This window comes from Saccopteryx bilineata, chromosome X, assembly GCF_036850765.1.
Source record: "Saccopteryx bilineata isolate mSacBil1 chromosome X, mSacBil1_pri_phased_curated, whole genome shotgun sequence".
NCBI classification, from domain to species: domain Eukaryota; kingdom Metazoa; phylum Chordata; class Mammalia; order Chiroptera; family Emballonuridae; genus Saccopteryx; species Saccopteryx bilineata.
In genome coordinates, this window is record NC_089502.1 from 46,090,245 (window position 1) to 46,107,243 (window position 16,999).

At 42.6% G+C, this 16,999-nt stretch overlaps 1 long non-coding RNA gene across 1 annotated transcript in view; it reads right to left on the reverse strand.

Moving 5' to 3' along the window:
* The window catches only part of LOC136316663 (uncharacterized), a 52,210-nt gene extending 35,692 nt beyond the window's left edge, over positions 1-16,518 (reverse strand). Inside the window, exon 1 of the long non-coding RNA XR_010727783.1 lies at positions 16,334-16,518. This is a non-coding gene — a long non-coding RNA (uncharacterized lncRNA). The remainder of the gene's footprint in view (positions 1-16,333) is intronic.
* Positions 16,519-16,999: the final 481 nt, after the last annotated feature.

A 16,999-nucleotide genomic window follows, 5' to 3' on the forward strand; every position in this document is an offset into this window, starting at 1 on the left:
CAGCTCAAGAGTTGGCAGGTAGCTCGTGGGGTAGCACCTTTGCAACATTGGCGGGTAGATTTTTATAGGTACTCTGCCTACAGACAAAGGTCGTACCGATGCCTTGACAATGGTGGACATGGCCACTGGCCACATATTTGCATACCTCTCCAAGAAGCCCACACAGAAGACAACTATATGAGCTTTGGAACACCTGTGTGCCCTGTATGGGTGTCTCCTGAGCACTGCTAGTGACTGAGGAACCCACTTTTATGGACACTTGGTATGAGCCTGGGCTGAAGACATAGATGTGACATAGCAGTTTCACGTCCCCTACAGGCCCCAAGCAGCAGGAATGACTGAAGGGTAGGATGGGTTGTTGAAGGAAAAGTTATGATTGGGCCATAATTCCCCCAGCTTGAAAGGGTGCGCACAGATTCAACTGTGTGCCTTCTAAAAAAGCAGCCCAGACGTACAGGGTTGTTCCCAGTAGACAGGATACTACAGGGCAATCCCAAGCTCTGAATTTAAAAGTAAGTTTTTGCCTGACCTGTGGTGGCACAGTGGATTAAGCGTCGACCTGGAACACTGAAATCACTGCTTCGAAACCCCGAGCTTGCATGGTCAAGGCACATATGGGAAGTGATTCTTCTTGCTCCTACCTCTTTCTGTCTCTCTTTCTTCCCTTCTTTTGCCCTCTCTAAAATGAGTAAGTACAGAGGATGACTTGTTAAACCCAAGAAACAACTGTGTGGGTGCCCTGCTCCTGCCAGCCCCCCTCCCTGTGGAAGATGGAGAGTAGGCCTCATGGTCACGACCGTGAATACTCACTGCGTCTGATGCTCTCTGAATTACCTTAATAACTCCCTAGGCAGCACGGATAAAGTATACTTTACAGGTCTCCCCCACTCTTATCACTTGACCTCCAAGGCTGCCAGTTTCTGCGCTACAGCACGAGAAGGACACCTTATTGAAGAGAACCCTCACTATGGCTGTTTGGCCATCTCCTGTATACCAGTTTTGTTCCCTGCTCCCATAACAAAAATCCTCAAGGGGGACTGGTGTTATATCACCAACCAGGACATCACCCCTCCCTGCTACTGTCTTATGTCAAGGTGAGAAAGTATCTTGCATCCTAAGGGGAGAGACTTGCCTAGAATTGAGTCTGTTTCCTTATTGTCTTTCCAGCCAGGATGATTTCTGCCAACAGCATCATGTCTTGGGCACACGCCTATGCTCAAGTGTACAATGTGTCTCATTTCTGGGTGTGCAATTAATTACCTACTGGTGTTGAGTGTGGACTCCAGTAGCACATCCAACTGGTGACTGCAGACAGCTAGTCTTGGCTAGCAACTCAAGACCCATCCAAACAGTGGCCTGAAATGCAGCACACCACTGAAACTCTGCTATGGCATGACTACCACAATCCACAGGCATTTATGAGATATGCAATCTGGAATGGGGAGATCTGGCTTCTGGGAGAGCAAGTAGAACTCTGTGCAAAGACTCCCCATTGCACAGAGCAGCAATGGGAGGCAGGACACTGAACAGCTAGGTGGATCCCCAATGAGCTATGTGCTAATATCACCCTTGTAACAAAACCTGGCCACTGGTGGAATGGTTGAAAGCACACCGGCACCAAAACAGTGGACATGGTACCCCCAGGTTACATGAGGGTTTGCTGGGAGTATAGTAGGCTGTATCTCCCTGCCAATCAGACTGGGAGGTGCACTTAGGGAAGATCCTATATTGCAGGGAGTGTCATGAAGTACCTGGTGGGAACCCCACACAACTTGGACATGGTGTTACCACCACTAACACGGAGACAAATATACTACTTGGTGGTTTTATCTTTTAGTTGTCTTTTTCCCCAGAGTGGGGGCTATTACAGTAGAGTTAGATGTGACAGCCTTAGATAAGCACACAGCCTGGGCTCTGAGTCAGAGCCGGTAGGCCCTAACTCTGATGACTGATGAAACTACTCAGAGATAGGATGGCCTTGGATCTGTTGACAGCTGCCCAAGGAGGTATGTGTGCTATCCTCCATGTAAGTGTTGTATGTATATACTAAATAGTCAAAGAAATGTAGCCTAAGCTCTGCAAGAAATAGATTCTAAGCTACAAGCTATGCAGGCCCTCTCTTCCACGACCCTCTTCAGTCGTGGGGGAACAACTTAACATCCACCTGGGGGTGAACCATAGTTTCTCTGGTTCCTGTAGCCAGCCTCCTAGTAGTAGGCTGCTCCTCCTTATACTGTTGTTATGGCTTACGGGCTCAAGGAGCAGCACTCGAGGCTCATGTACCCTCCAGGTACAAGCTGTTCGAGGGGTAGAGTGTTGGGAAGCTCGTCTCCCCAGAATTAGTAAACAGCCTGCACAAGATGGAGTCAGTGTGGACAGGTCTGCTAAATCAGATCTGGCTATGCATGACTAAGGGAAACATGCTGGGATGGAACACATGTACACCCACCTTATGTAACCTTCACTTATATAACCACTCTGTAATGATAGCTTGGTGCCAACTCTGTGTGATTTACTATTAAATTCCTGCACACTGTGTCTGGCCACCACCACCTTACTGCATGTGGCTGCCACCACTTGCATGCATTATCTGCCTACTGCTCCATGCATCTTTTACGAGCTCTTGACCTCATGCACCTGCTGCCTGCCCCTCGCCTCTGAACTCATCCCTCACCTCTGAACTCGGGCCCAAAACCTGCTCTAATTATACTTTCAAAAGAATGTTAAATTTTTGTTTTCCAAAATCATTTTGAAAGAGTGTTTTGTGAATGTAAAAAAGATAAATTAATGACATGATAAATAGAGCCTGACCAGGCCATGACACAGTGGATAGAGAATGCGACTAGGACGTAGAGGATACAGGTTCCAAATCCCAAAGTCGCCGGCTTGAGCATGAGCTCATCTGATTTGAGCAAGGCTCACCAGCTTGAGCCCGAGAGCACTGACTTACACAAGAGGTCACTTGCTCTGCTGTAGACCCCCAGTCAAGGCACATACAAGAAAACAATCAATGAACAACTAAAGTGCTGCAAAGAAGAATTGATGCTTCTCATCTCTCTCCTTTCCTGTATGTCTGTTCCTATCTGTCCCTCTCTTTGTCTCTCTCTGTCTGTCATAAATAAATAAATAAATAGCCTGACCAGGCATTGGCACAGTGGATGGAGCGTCAGACTGGGATGTGGAGGACCCAGGTTCGAGACCTCGAGGTCGCCAGCTTGAGAGCCGGCTCATCTGGCTTGAGCAAAAAAGCTCACCAACTTTTACCCAAGGTCGCTGGCTCAAGCAAGGGGTTATTCAGTCTGCTGCAGCCCCATGGTCAAGGCACATATGAGAAAGAAATCAATGAACAACTAAGTTGTCCCAACAAAAAACTAATGATTGATGCTTCTCATCTCTCTGTTCCTGTCTGTCCCTATCTATCCCTCTCTCTGACTCTCTCTCTGTCACTGTAAAAAAATTTAAAAAAATTAAATAAATAAATAATCAGAAACTCTTTGTTGTGTATTGGTTAGGTTGAGATTTTGTCAGCATGAGACATAATAATTTCTATAAGAAAAATAAGGAGATGCTGAAATATGAGAAACAAAGTCCTTTTGTGAATAAAGTGAAAATTCAACCAAAGGATATGCAATCCACAATGGACATGAAGAGCCTGTTATTGTGGTGTATGTGGTAATTTATCAACCATTTACTGAATAGAATAAGTATTATTCAACTGCTCAGCATGTACCTGGGCCTATTTTTAACGGAACTGATCAACAACCATTGTTTAAGCCCCTATTATATGTGCTAGCAAAAGTCAGAAGTTTTATAGCTACTGATTTCAAGGAGACTGCAAAATTTTGGGGAAGGCAAGAGTAGATAAACGAGAAAACAAATTAAAGTGGCTACAAAAGGAATGCATGCAATAATTTGGAGATTGGAGATACATTGACAATCTAGAATATTTGTTGGACACTTCTCAAGAAATATGAAAGTTTATCTGGAGAAGACCAACATAAACAGTTTAAAATTTGTTTTAATTCATGACTAAGCCTGAACAGGCTGTGGCACAGTGGATGGAGCATCAGACTGGGACACAGAGGACCCAGGTTCGAAACCCCAAGGTCGCCAGCTTGAACGCGAGCTCATCTGGTTTGAGCAAGGCTCACCAGCTTGAGCCCAAGGTTGCTGGCTTGAGCAAGGGGTCACTCACTCTGCTGTAGCCCCTCGGTCAAGGCACATATGAGAAAGCAATCAATAAACAACTAAGGTGCCACAACAAAGAATTAATGCTTCTCATCTTTCTCCCTTCCTGTGTGTCTGTCCCTATCTGTCCCTCTCTCACAAACAAAAAGAATTATCACTAAAATAGTTGGTATAGAGCAGTATTTTTCAAATATTTCTTTAGAAATAGAAATTGTCCTTTAAACAGAACTATATGCAGAAGCCCGATACAAGGTACATATATACAATGGAATACTACTCAGCCATAAGGAAATACACAATATTGTCATTTACAACAACATTGATGGACCTTGAGAATATTATGCTAAGCAAAATAAGTCAATCACAAAAAGCTAAGAACTATATGACTTCACTCATATGCAATGTTTAAAACTGAGACTCATGGAAATAGACTAAAGTATGGTGATTACCAGAGGGAAGGGGGTAGAAATGTAAGGGGCCAAATATATAAGAAAAGATGATTTGACTTTGGGTGGTGGGCACACAATTTAATATACAGATCATGCATTATGGAAACATATATTATTAAGCAGTCACCCCAATACATGTAATTAAAAAACAAAGATTCTATCACCTTAGAGAATACTTATATCACTACAAACAAAATGTTAGTTGAAATATGACATTAAAGGAGTTTCTAATGAGGTTTCCAAGGAACATGAGAAGCTTATTATTGCACACTGGAAGAAAGGCAATCTTCTTAGACTGTGTGTGTTTGTGTGTGTGTGTGTTTAATTTTATTTAGAAAATTAAATATAGCAGGGTGACATTAATCAATAAGAGTACATAGCTTTCAGGTAAGTGTTTCTATAGCATTAAAACTGCTGATTATGTTATATACCCATCAGAGGACATACAAATGGCCAACAGATAGATACATGAAAAAATGCTCATCACCACTAGCTATTTGTGAAATAAAAGGTAATCCTCTTGTAAAGTGGCAAAAACCTTGGATTAATTTGCTCTCCTGTTGGTTGAAAAGTAGTACTGGTGATAAAACTGAAAGTTCAGCTGAGATTTCCAAGCAAAGTGTGAAAGTGCAGCCTGGCTTGTCCTTGCTACTTAAACTAAACGCAAAAAGAATGAGATAAATTGCAGACACAAGTATTAAGCACAAAGAAACCAGAATTTCATGATTGGAAAAATTCTTAGCATGTCCAGAGAGCATGCTCTGAGCCAAATGTCTGGCAGTAAAAACTTTGGCTGAAGAAATTAGGCTTATGGTACATGGATTAATTCAACCATCTCAGTAGAAGCAAGCAGTGGAGGTGGGGTACTCAAGGAAGGATCTATGCACAATTCTGTTGTGTAATGACATGGATTCTACTGACTCACATTATAAAATTAAGAATGTCGTATCAGGAGAACTCCAGGTTTGGACTGAATGGGCAGAAACAGGGTGAAATATAGAAAGGCTGTCTGACTTCAGGGATTCTACAGCAGGAAACAGACTGATGGATCTGCTCAGATATAAACATGAGCTGTCCTTCAAAACAAAAACAGAAACACTATAGGGGCAGAGCTATGAATGTAGAGGCAGAGAAACTAGAGAGCCAGAAACAGAGGCAGGGGCTGACTTAACCTCCTTGGGCCCAGAGGGTAGATTGAGGCAAGCAGGATAATTTTCAGGCCATAAAAACTAATGAACATTTCCCACTGGGTTTCAAATTTGCTTGAGACCAGTGACTCCTTTAATAATTTCAGTCTTTCCCTTTCATAATGGAAAAGTCTATACCATATGCCTGCCTCATCAATTAAAAAAAAAATATTAAGTTGATTTTTATTTTCAGTGCCACAGATAATGAGAAATTTTGTCCCCAAGTAAATTATACCTAGAGTCTCACTTATACCTGATTTAAAGCATTTAAATCGTAAGATTTGGAACTCTAAGTTGCTGATATTTAGATGAGATGTCAGACTTAGAATTAATGCCAGAATAGACTAAGAATGTTGGGAACATTAAAACTGAGTGAATATATTTTGCAGATGGGACAGATGTGAATTTTGAGATGCCAAGGGCAGAGTCTACAGGTCTGAGAGTATTGTTAGGTTAGATAGCTTGTTAGATATGAGCCAGGACAGGCAAAGAAGGGGAAGGATGAATTGTCCCCATGCATTCCTGGTATGAAAGATCTAGGTAAATCTTTAAACTAAAACAGATCTCACCACACCTGACTGGAGATCTCAAGTTCCCTGATATGGTATCAGGCACATAGCAATACAATATAGATAGATAAATGAGAGAAAGAAGCTGAAAAAAAAATAAAATAAAAGGAAAAAAGAAACATGTATGGGAAAGTCCAGGAAGTAAAACCCATAAATACCTAAATTCTGTAAGTAATTGAGGCACTCATTTCCACAAGTGAGTCACTCACTCAGGCAGAGGCAGATTAAGATCGGTTGAGGCCCCAAGTGCAAAAGAAAATATTAGACCCCTTAAAGAGAGAGAGAGAGAGAGAGAGAGAGAGAGAGAGAGAAAATAAAAATACATGTTAACCATATTTTTTAAATAAATATAAAATATTATGTACTATTAATGTTAAAATTGCACATATGAAACCAAATTGGTGTCATTAGAAAAAAAGTGTAAAGTTAGGGTTTTGGGGGCCCTTCAGAAGTTGGGGACATGTGCCCGATGCACCCACAGTTAAATCCACCTCTACACTCAGTCCTTCCTGAGTATATTTCTGCACGGCCAGTAACCCTTCCTTTGTTTGCTGTATTTTGTCTCTTGATTGAATTCTTTCTCACAAGCAAGACAAGAATCGAGGTTTTGTTGCTTCACGGGTAATATCTTTTTTGGCGCCTGAACCTGGATCTCCTTGTTAGGGGTAAGATCAGTAGTCTTTGCTGCCTTGGCTTGAATGATATGACTGATCATGTTTTCTTTTCTTCCAACCATGGGGTTTCTCTCTCTGCAGATCACTGTACCACTGTGGGCAAGGGTCAAGCACTTAAGAGCCACTACAAGACCCCTGTGACAAGATAAGGTAGTCATGGACCAGAGAAAGATGTGCTAGGTGCCCTGCCAGCCACAAAAAAGTGTCCAGGCACCAACGTACACTGTGTAACCAATTAAGCCCCACTCCTGCAGCATTCCCCAAGCTAGAAAATAAATAAAAGACAGAAAATGACCTCTCAGATATAACCTGGCCTCCTTGCCAACTCCAGACTTGCTTGTGTTCAGCATGTCACACCACTTTTTCAATGTTTGGTGTCATGTTCTTCTGCCTTGTCTTCCCTGTCCCCCTGAATCTTGCTGTGTTCATTCCTCTGACAGTTGCAACACCCCAGGTATGCCTGCCCTTATTCCATTATAAAAAGAAACACTGGCTCAAACCCATTAACAGTTCTTATTCATGTCTTCCTATTATCATCTTTGGCCTGCTACACTAGGAGATCAAGCCTTTAATGGCTCCCAAACCATGGAATTGAATCCCAGCTCCACCAATGCCACCATGGTTGTTAACTACACAGAGCCTCCCATTTTTTTTCTGAATGAGGCCCAAGGATCCAAGGGAATGGGCCATTAGAGAGGCTCAAAGGAGAATAGTGGGAGGGGGGGGGGAATGACAAAGATTTCTGTATACTGGTAGTGCTATCTACTGAGTCTACTGTTTTGTCTGGGAATTCCAGAAATTAATGAAACAACGAGAAGTGGAGTCCTTATCTCTGTTCTGCTAAATGCATCTTGGGAGATGAGAATGGGGAAGATGAGGCATGCACTGGTGAGCTCAGTTGCTCAAGACATGGGATCAGAGAGGAAGGAGGTCTTGTTGGTGAGTTTAAAGATGACAGACCATCTCTAGGTAGATGAGATTGGGGTGGGTTGCATGGTAAGGCTAGCTGAGTCTGAAAACCCAAGAATGAAGCAGAGGATGATCCCTTAGGATGGGAAAAACAATGATGCCTGTTTTCTCCCGTACTCTTCTCTGTTCTCTTCTAGATAAAAAAAAAAAAACCAATCCTCCATTCCTCAGGACTCACCCCTAAAATGTATCCTCAAGAAGTGGTCAAAATTTGATCCCCAAACTTTAGAGAAAAGACTAATATTCCTTTGCAACACCACTTTGTCACAATATAAGTTAGAGAATTAAGAAGTTTGGCCAGAAAATGGTAGCTTGAATTATAATACCATTCTCCAATTAGATATTTTTTTGTCACCATCAGGGCAAATGGACTGAAGTTTCATATGTCCAACCCTTCATAACTTTAAGGAAAACCCAGTCCTTTGTAAGACCTGCAGACTATATCTGGCTGTTTTAGTTGTAATCAGCCAATCACCGCAAGAACAACAGACTTCAAAGAAGATAAAACCTCTGGTGGAACCAGGGGTTGTGGGAAAAGAGAATAAAAAAGGAAGCTCTATTTATCCCAAACTCCCATTGCCAGAACAGGCACATCCATATCCTGACACCTATTTTACTGCTCCCTGCCAGGAGGTTTCTAGACTAAGCCCACTCCAAGAAATAGTGATCCTATAGGCCCCATCAAAGTACAGGTTTCCTTTACAATGTAAGATCTCCTTCAAATCATAAACAAGCTAGGGAAATTCCCAGAAGGACCTGATACATTTATAACAGGGTTTCAAAGATCTATTTAACCTTTGACCTGACTGTGAAGGATATTACCCTCCTCTTTAATACAATTCTCACTCATGGAAAACATCAAACCATAGCTGAGGCAGCCTTACAATTTGCCAGTGGTTTACATATCACCAATCAAGAATACCCACAGGGTACTGCCATTGTGCCCTAAAATGACCCAAAGTGGTATAACAAATCTCTAGCCTGGACGTCTGGGTGGGACATCATCTGTTAAGTTGCATACATGAAGGTATCAGTGCTAGCAAGAGGAAGCCACTGGCCTGACCAGACGGTGGCACGGTGGATAGAGCATCTGGCTGGGAAGCAGAGGACCTGGGTTCGAAACCCCGAGGTCGTGGGCTTGAGTGCAGGCTCACCTGGTCTGAGCAAGGCTCACCAGCTTGAGCCCAAGGTTGCTGGCTTGAGCAAGGGGTCTCTCGGTCTGTTGTAGCCCCCCCCCCAGGTCAAAGCACATATGAGAAAGCAATAAATGAACAACTACAGTGCCACAACAAAAGAATTGATGCTTCTCAATCTTTCTCCCTTCCTTTCTGTCTGTCCCTATCTGTCCCTCTCTCTGTCTCTGAAAAACACAAAAAAAGACTAAGCCACTGAACTTTAAAAAATTAGCCACCACTAACCAAGGGCAAAATAAGAATCCCAACACCTTTGTAGAAAGGTTGTGAGAAGCCCTGCTGAAATATACAAATATTTATTTATTTGTTGTTTATTTATTTATTTATAGCAGGGGAGGTACAGACAGGGACAGACAGGAAGGGAGAGAAATGAGAAGCATCAATTCTTCATTGGAGCACCTTAGTTGTTCATTGATTGCTTTCTCATGTGCCTTGACTGGGAGGCTCCAGCCCAGCCAGTGACACCTGGCTTAAGCCAGCGACCTTGGACTTAAGCCAGCAACCAGATTCATGTCTCTGATCCCCCACTCAAGCCAGGATCCCTGCACTCAAGCTAGTGAGCTTATGCTCAAGCCATATGAGCCCACACTCAAGCTAGTGGCCTCGGTGTTTCAATCCTGGGTCCTCAGCATCCCAGGTTGACACACTATCCACTGTATCACTGCCTGGTCATGGTTGAAATATACAAATCTTGACCCTGATTCGCCTGAAGGTGATCTGCTCCTAAAGGATTGTTTTGCTTGTTTGTTTCTTTGTTTTAGCTAAAGAGAGAGGCAGACAGACAGAAAGGGAACGAGATAAGAAGTATCAGTTCTTTTGTTGTGACACCTTAATGGTTCATTGATTGCTTTCTGATATGTGCTTTGAGAGGGGGAGGGGGGTTCCAGCAGACCGAGAGACCCTTTGCTCAAGCCATCAACCTTAGGCTTAAGCTAGCAACATTGGGCTTCAAGCCAGCTACCCTTGGGCTCAAACCAGCAACCATGGGGTCATGTCTATGATTCCTTGCTCAAGTTGGCGACCCAATGCTCAAACTAGTGACCTCAGGGTATTGAATCTTGGTCCTAGTGTCTAAGGCCAATACTCTGTCCACTCTGCCACTGCCTGGTCAGGCAAGGATTGGTTTTTAACACAAGCAGCTCCTGACATTTGAAGATAACTCCAAAAATTAGAAATGGGGCATCCTGAAAGCTGCCATCTCAGTCTTATATAATTGAAACAAAAAAAAAGGAGAGAATACAAGATAAAGAAAAACACAAGGAGAAATGGCAGGCACAGGACTTGAAGTGTAGAGGCCTTATCCTCTGGCTGGCTACCAAAATCAACTATCATCACTGAAGGGATGGAGCCAAGGGTAACCCTGGATGTGGCATGTAGGACCATAAATTTTCTATTGGATATGAGAATCTCCTACTCTCTGCTAACCTCCAACTCTGAACAGCTCTCCTTCAGGATTAGCCAGGTGATACGAGTGAACAGGGTGCCTATTCACACACCCAAACACACAAAAAAGACTCCACTTCCATACTGTCTCTAGGGCCAGATTATATTCTCACATCAGTTCTTAGTAATGGCAGAATGCGTTACTCCCTTTCTTGGGAGAGATATTTTAAGCAAATTAAGCAGCCAAACAACTTTCTCCTTGGCTCTGAGATTAACATCTTCTCTATTTGCTTTATGCCCTGAAGAGGATCTCAACACCTTCAACACCTTCAGAGACAAAATAAACGTTAAAGTAGACCCCCTGGTTTGGACCTCTGGGATACCTGGGCGAGCCCAAGCAACACCTCTTATAACTATTAATCTTAAAGACCCCACCAGTTTCCCTAATGACAGACAATACCCCATTAAATCAGAAGTAAGAGAGAGACTATGTCCCTTAATCTTAAAATTCCTTCAGCATGGGTTAACTCCCTGAAACTCACCTTGTACACACCAATTTTGCCAATCAAAAAAAAAAAAAAAAGGAGGAATATAGACTAATTCAAGACTTACTCCATTAACAAGGTTGTAATACCCAAAGAGGCTGTAATACCCATTCATTTCACGGTCCCATCTATATACAATTTTCAGGTAAATTACCCCAGAGACCAAATAGTTTTTGGTCTTGGACCTTAAGGATGCTTTCTTTTGCATTCCATTAGACCAGGGGTCCCCAAATTTTTTACACAGGGGGCCAGTTCACTGTCCCTCAAACCGTTGGAGGGCCCGACTTTAAAAAAAAACAACTATGAACAAATCCCTATGCATACTGCACATACCTTATTTTACAGTAAAAAATCAAAACGGGAACAAATACAATAATTAAAATAAACAACAAGTAAATTTAAATCAACAAACTGACCAGTATTTCAATGGGAACTATGCTCCTCTCACTGACCACCAATGAAAGAGGTCCCCCTTTCAGAAGTGCAGCGGGGGCCAGATTAAATGGCCTCGGGGCTGCATGCGGCCCGCGGGCCATAATATTGGGACCCCTGCACTAGACCCACCTTGTTAATTTTTATTTGCTTTTGAGTGGACGAATGAACAATGAATAAAAAACACAACTTATTTGTACTGTACTGCCCCAAGGCTTTCGAGGAGTCCCCACCTGTTTGGGCAGGCCTTGGCATGGGACCTAAAGGACCTATCTCTTGAGGGGGTGGCTAGATCATTCAATGTGTCGATGATTTACTCATCAGCTCCACCACCAAAGAGCTAAGCATTCAGCAGATTACTAAAATCCTAAATTTTCTTGCTGAAAGAAGATGCTGGGTAACTAGAAAGAAGGCACAAATATTACAGCAATAAATAAATTATTCGAGACTTGTTCTCACATGCCAGAGAACAAAGATTATCCCCAGAAAGAGTGCAGGCCATACAACAAATCCCGGTTCCCACTACCTTGAAGCAGCCTCGAGCCTTCCTCGAACTGATGAGATATTATAGATTGGGGATCCCGGAATATGGGGAAATGCAAAGACCTTTGTAAGAGGCTCTCAGACCTGAGCCTGAACAGAACCCTCTGCCTTGGGAAAGGGAACAAGAACAGACTAAAGACGACTCTAATGGAGGCACCTGTTCTTGGACTGCCAAACCCAAAGAAACCTTTCTGACTATATGTAACTAAAAAATAAGGGGCAGCCTTAAGGATTTTAACCCAAACTCTAGGACTTATCCAACAAGCTATTGGATACCTCTCTAAAAACCTAGACCCAGTAGCACAGGAATGACCCCATTGCCTTAAGTTAGTGGCGGCAGCAGCCCTGCTGGCCCAGGAAGCATCCAAGATTACTCTTGGCCAATAAATCATCCTTTATACTTTCCAGCAAATAAACTGTCTTAGAGCACAAGAAGCCCCACTGGCTTTACTGACAACAGAATACTAAAGTATTAAGTGTTAATGTTAGAAAACCCCGAGGTTAGGATAGAGCGCTGCCCCACTCTAAATCCAGCCACCTTAATGCTCCTTCCAGGAGATGCTCCTCCACTTAATGCTCCTCCACTCTTGCAGTGAAACCACTGATCAAACTTTTGCTAGCAAGAGAGATTTGAAGGACCAGCCACTAGACATTGTGGATGAGAATTGATTCACAGATAAGAGTAGCTTCATCAGGGATATGGTCTCGTGGTGCTGATAATGCAATTGTCACATCTCAACAGGTCACTGGGGCCCGAGCCTTACCTCCTGTGACTTCTTCCCAGTTAGCTGAACTCATAGCCTTAACAGGGCCCTTGAACTAGGGAAGAAAAAAGAAACAATATTTACACTGATCCTAAATTTCATTTCTAGTACTTCACGCTCATGCCACTATCTGGAAAGGGGCTATCTCACAGCCAAAGATATCCTTATCAGGCATGCGCCTCAGATTTTCAAATTACTCCAAGCTATAAACTTACCCAAGGAAATAGCAGTTAGACACTACAAGGGGCATTAAAAAGGAGCAATGAAATAACACAAGGAAATAAGTTTGCTGACATCCAGTAGTGGGATTCAGCCGGTTCACATCGGTTCTGCATAACCAATACCTAATTCTTTGTTGAGTTCAGTGAACCAGTTGTTAAAATGGTACATGTACTCAGGGTTCTCTCTAAAGTGGGCGCCTGGGAAGCTACCCAATGTGAAAATCACAAATTTACATTCCTTACTCTTTTTTAATGTTCATCTGATCAGCAGCATATTCTAAGCGCCCGTAGTAATGTTCATTCCATCCGTAGGTGAAAAAAATTACAAGTGAGGACGCCAATCAAGAATCAATACAGAAATATCTTAAATAAAAGTTTCATTTTCTGCCAGTTATTATTTAATATTTTTTCATTAATATTTTAAAACTCTTATAACATAATCTAGTTTTGTGTACCTCTTTTATTGTTCTTATTTAACTATTGAATGCATGAAATAATAAAATACCTTTCGGTATATCTTTTTTTGTATTTAAGGCAGAGAACTGCTTGCTAAATTATTTGACTCCCACTACTGCTGACATATCTGCTAAAAAAAATGGCTTCTGCTTAACCAGGACGGTTGCGCAGTGGATAGAGCATTGGACTGGGACATGGAGGACCCAGATTCAAAACCCTGAGGTCCCTGGCTTGAGCACGGGCTCATCAGCTTGAGCATGGGTCACCAGCTTGAGCGTGGGATCACAGACATGACCCCATGGTCACTGGCTTGAAACCCAAGGTTGCTGGCTTGAGCAAGGGGTCACTCACTCTGCTCTAGCACCCCCGCACAGCACTTATGAAAAAAACAATCAATGAACAACTAAGGAGTCACAATGAAGAATTGATGCTTCTCATCTCTCTTCATTCCTGCCTATCTGTCCCTCTCTCTGATTCTTTCGCTCTCTGTCTCACACACACACACACAAAAGTGGCTTCTGCTCAAGATTTCCTTTTAGGGCTTTTAATTCCAACAGGCCCCGATAACCCTAACTCCTTGCTATACCCAGGAGGAAATTAATTGGATCAAATAACATGGATATATGAAAAATATTGAAGGTTGGTACCAGCAAGAAGATCTCACTCACCTTCCACAAACCCTACAATGAAAGGTCATTAAGGACTACATGAACATGACTCTTCCCATTTTGAAAGGGACAAATTAGAAAAAGTCTGCCGATGTCTCTTTACTGGGAAGGATCTAACAAAAACCATCAAGCAGGTTTGTCAAAATTGTGCCCTGTGTACTATAAATAACCCCTATAGATCAAGACCTCCTCCTTTAATAAGACCAGCTCAGAGAAGAGGAACCTACCCAGAGGAAGACTGGCAAATTGACTCTAGTCAAATGCCCTCATGTCATGGTCACAAATATCTACTTGTCTTTATTGATTCTTTTATTGGCTGGATAGAAGCCTATCCAACCAGAACGTAATGGGTTCACGAGGTAGCCAGGCTTCTAAAAGAAATTGTTCCTGGATTCAGAATCCCCAGGTCACGAATAAGTTACACTTGGCCTTCATTTACCTCTCATATTATACAGGGAGTCTATAAGGTTCTTGGGGTCAACTGGCACTTACACAGCCAGGAGACCTCAATCATCAGGAAAAGTAGAAAGGACTAATCAGATTATTAAGAGACTACCTATTACCATCACATGGCAGAGTATGCATTATAACAAAAACATCTCTTGCTGCTTTTATATAAATAACACAGGTCAAACTGAAGAGTGCAGCAAGAAAATTATGGAACATGCAAACTGGTTAGACTTACAACCAACAGAGCATTGAAAACACCATTTGGAATTTTATACAAAATATGCTTTCCAAAATGACTTGGTTTCTTCTGCTACTAAGCCCTTTAACATTAATTCTCCTTTTATTACTTTTTGGCCCATGCATAATTAATTGTCTCGTTTGCTTTGTTTTTTTCAGAATTCGGGCAATCCAGTTTCAGATGATGGTCATGAAGGGATGGTCAGTGTGTTTCCTCAATGGAAGACTCAAACATTCCACTAGATCTCATGAGAATCCAGTTTCACCCTACCTAACCCTGCCCCAGATAGTCAGCAAGGTCTACAATCAGCAAAACCCATAGGTCTACAATCAGCAATAGCAGGAATAAGTTACAGAAGCCATAACCTAGCCCTTCAACTTCCCAAAAGCTTTTTGGTCTCTCTCTTGTTAAATTGGGTAGCTAGCTAGATAGACATAAACTAGAACAGGCAAAGGAGGGGGAGAGATGAATTGCCCCCGTGCCTTCTTGTTATGTAAGATCTAGGTAAATTTTTAGGCTAGAACAGACCTCACCACACCCAGACTGGAGGTCTCAAGTTCCCTGATATGGTATCAGCCACATAGCAATACAATGTAGACAGAGAGGAAGACGTGGGGGAGAGGGGAGAAACGGTGGGGGAAGAGAGAAGACGGGAAAAAGAAAGTCCAGGAAATAAAGCTCATAAATACCTAAAATCTGTAACTAATCTTGGCACTCATTCTCGCGAGTGAGTTGCCCGCTCAGACCTTCTTGAGTGTATTCCTACAAGGCCAATAAACCCTTGCTTTGCTTGCTAGACTTTGTCTCTTGACTGAATTCTCCCTCAAGGAAAACAAGAATTGAGGCTTCCTCACTTCACCGAAAACAGTATCTTCCCAAAATCCATGCCTATCTGGAGCTTCACTATGTGACCTTGCTTGGAAATAGAATCTTTGTAGATGTAATTAAGTTGAAAGGAGATTATACTGGATTCGGGTGAGCACTAAATCCAAAAAGTGGTGACCGTAACAGGAGAAGGAGATTTGGACACAGAAACACATACAGAGAAGTGCACATGAAGACCAGGGCACAGATTGGAGTGACGGAGCCAGAGGGGCAACAAAGAATGCTGGGAACCACCAAAGCGAGGAGTTGGCAAGGACAGAACATTCCCTAGAGCTTTTAAAAGAGAGCACGGCCCCGATGACACCTGATTTCAGACTTTTGCCTTCATAATTGTGAGAAAATAGATTCTTGTTGTGAGCCATGCTGTTTGTGGTAATTTGTTACGGCAGCCATAGGGATGCCGATGGAAATGTGGTTTGTGTGCGGTGTCACATATAAAGTACTTTATAAGACTCATATTTGGAGAAGCTTAGTCTGTTGCTGTAAGATTTATTTGAATTTAAAATATAGGTTACTCACGGGTATTCAATGTCTCCTTTGTTCCTGCCAAAGAAAAAGTTCAGTCTTGTCTTCATTTAGCGCAGTATAAAGACCAAAATCCCGATATTCTGTGCCATAGTTCAGCCCATATGAAAACTCAATCCGGTACAAGCTCTGTTCAAAGCCTGTATCTGGAAGACCGTCCATCTGCCAGCGCACGTAGCGTAGTAGCAAATAGAGCTGACCTGAAGTCAGAGAAACAGACAAAAGGGTAGGATCTTTGTTCAGCCTCTGTTTACATTTTTTGCGCTTTCCTTTAAGCCAACCAATCAGTTTCTTTAAAATTTCGCGGGTTTACATTGGTTCCTCCCACTAACCAATCATATCCTTCTTCTAGGATAGACTGACAAGCCTCTAAGGTCACCATTCTGGTGTCCACTGCGCATGCCTTAAAGTGGAGGCACAGAGCACCTCCCCCCAGCCCCAGACTGTCAGTGCCTTGGAAAGATTCCTTTTAAAGCTGAGTCTGGAGGGCTGGGGGCTCAATGGACACTGAGGGCACAATGGATTCCTGGAATGTGTAAAGAAGCCTGTAAGTGTTAGCCTTCCAGCAAATTTAGCTAGATGGAATGTTGAGGCTTTTTACTAAAGCAGGCTTTCCAAGTTTTATTACATATTAATGTCTAACTCCTTTTGCTCTCTTTC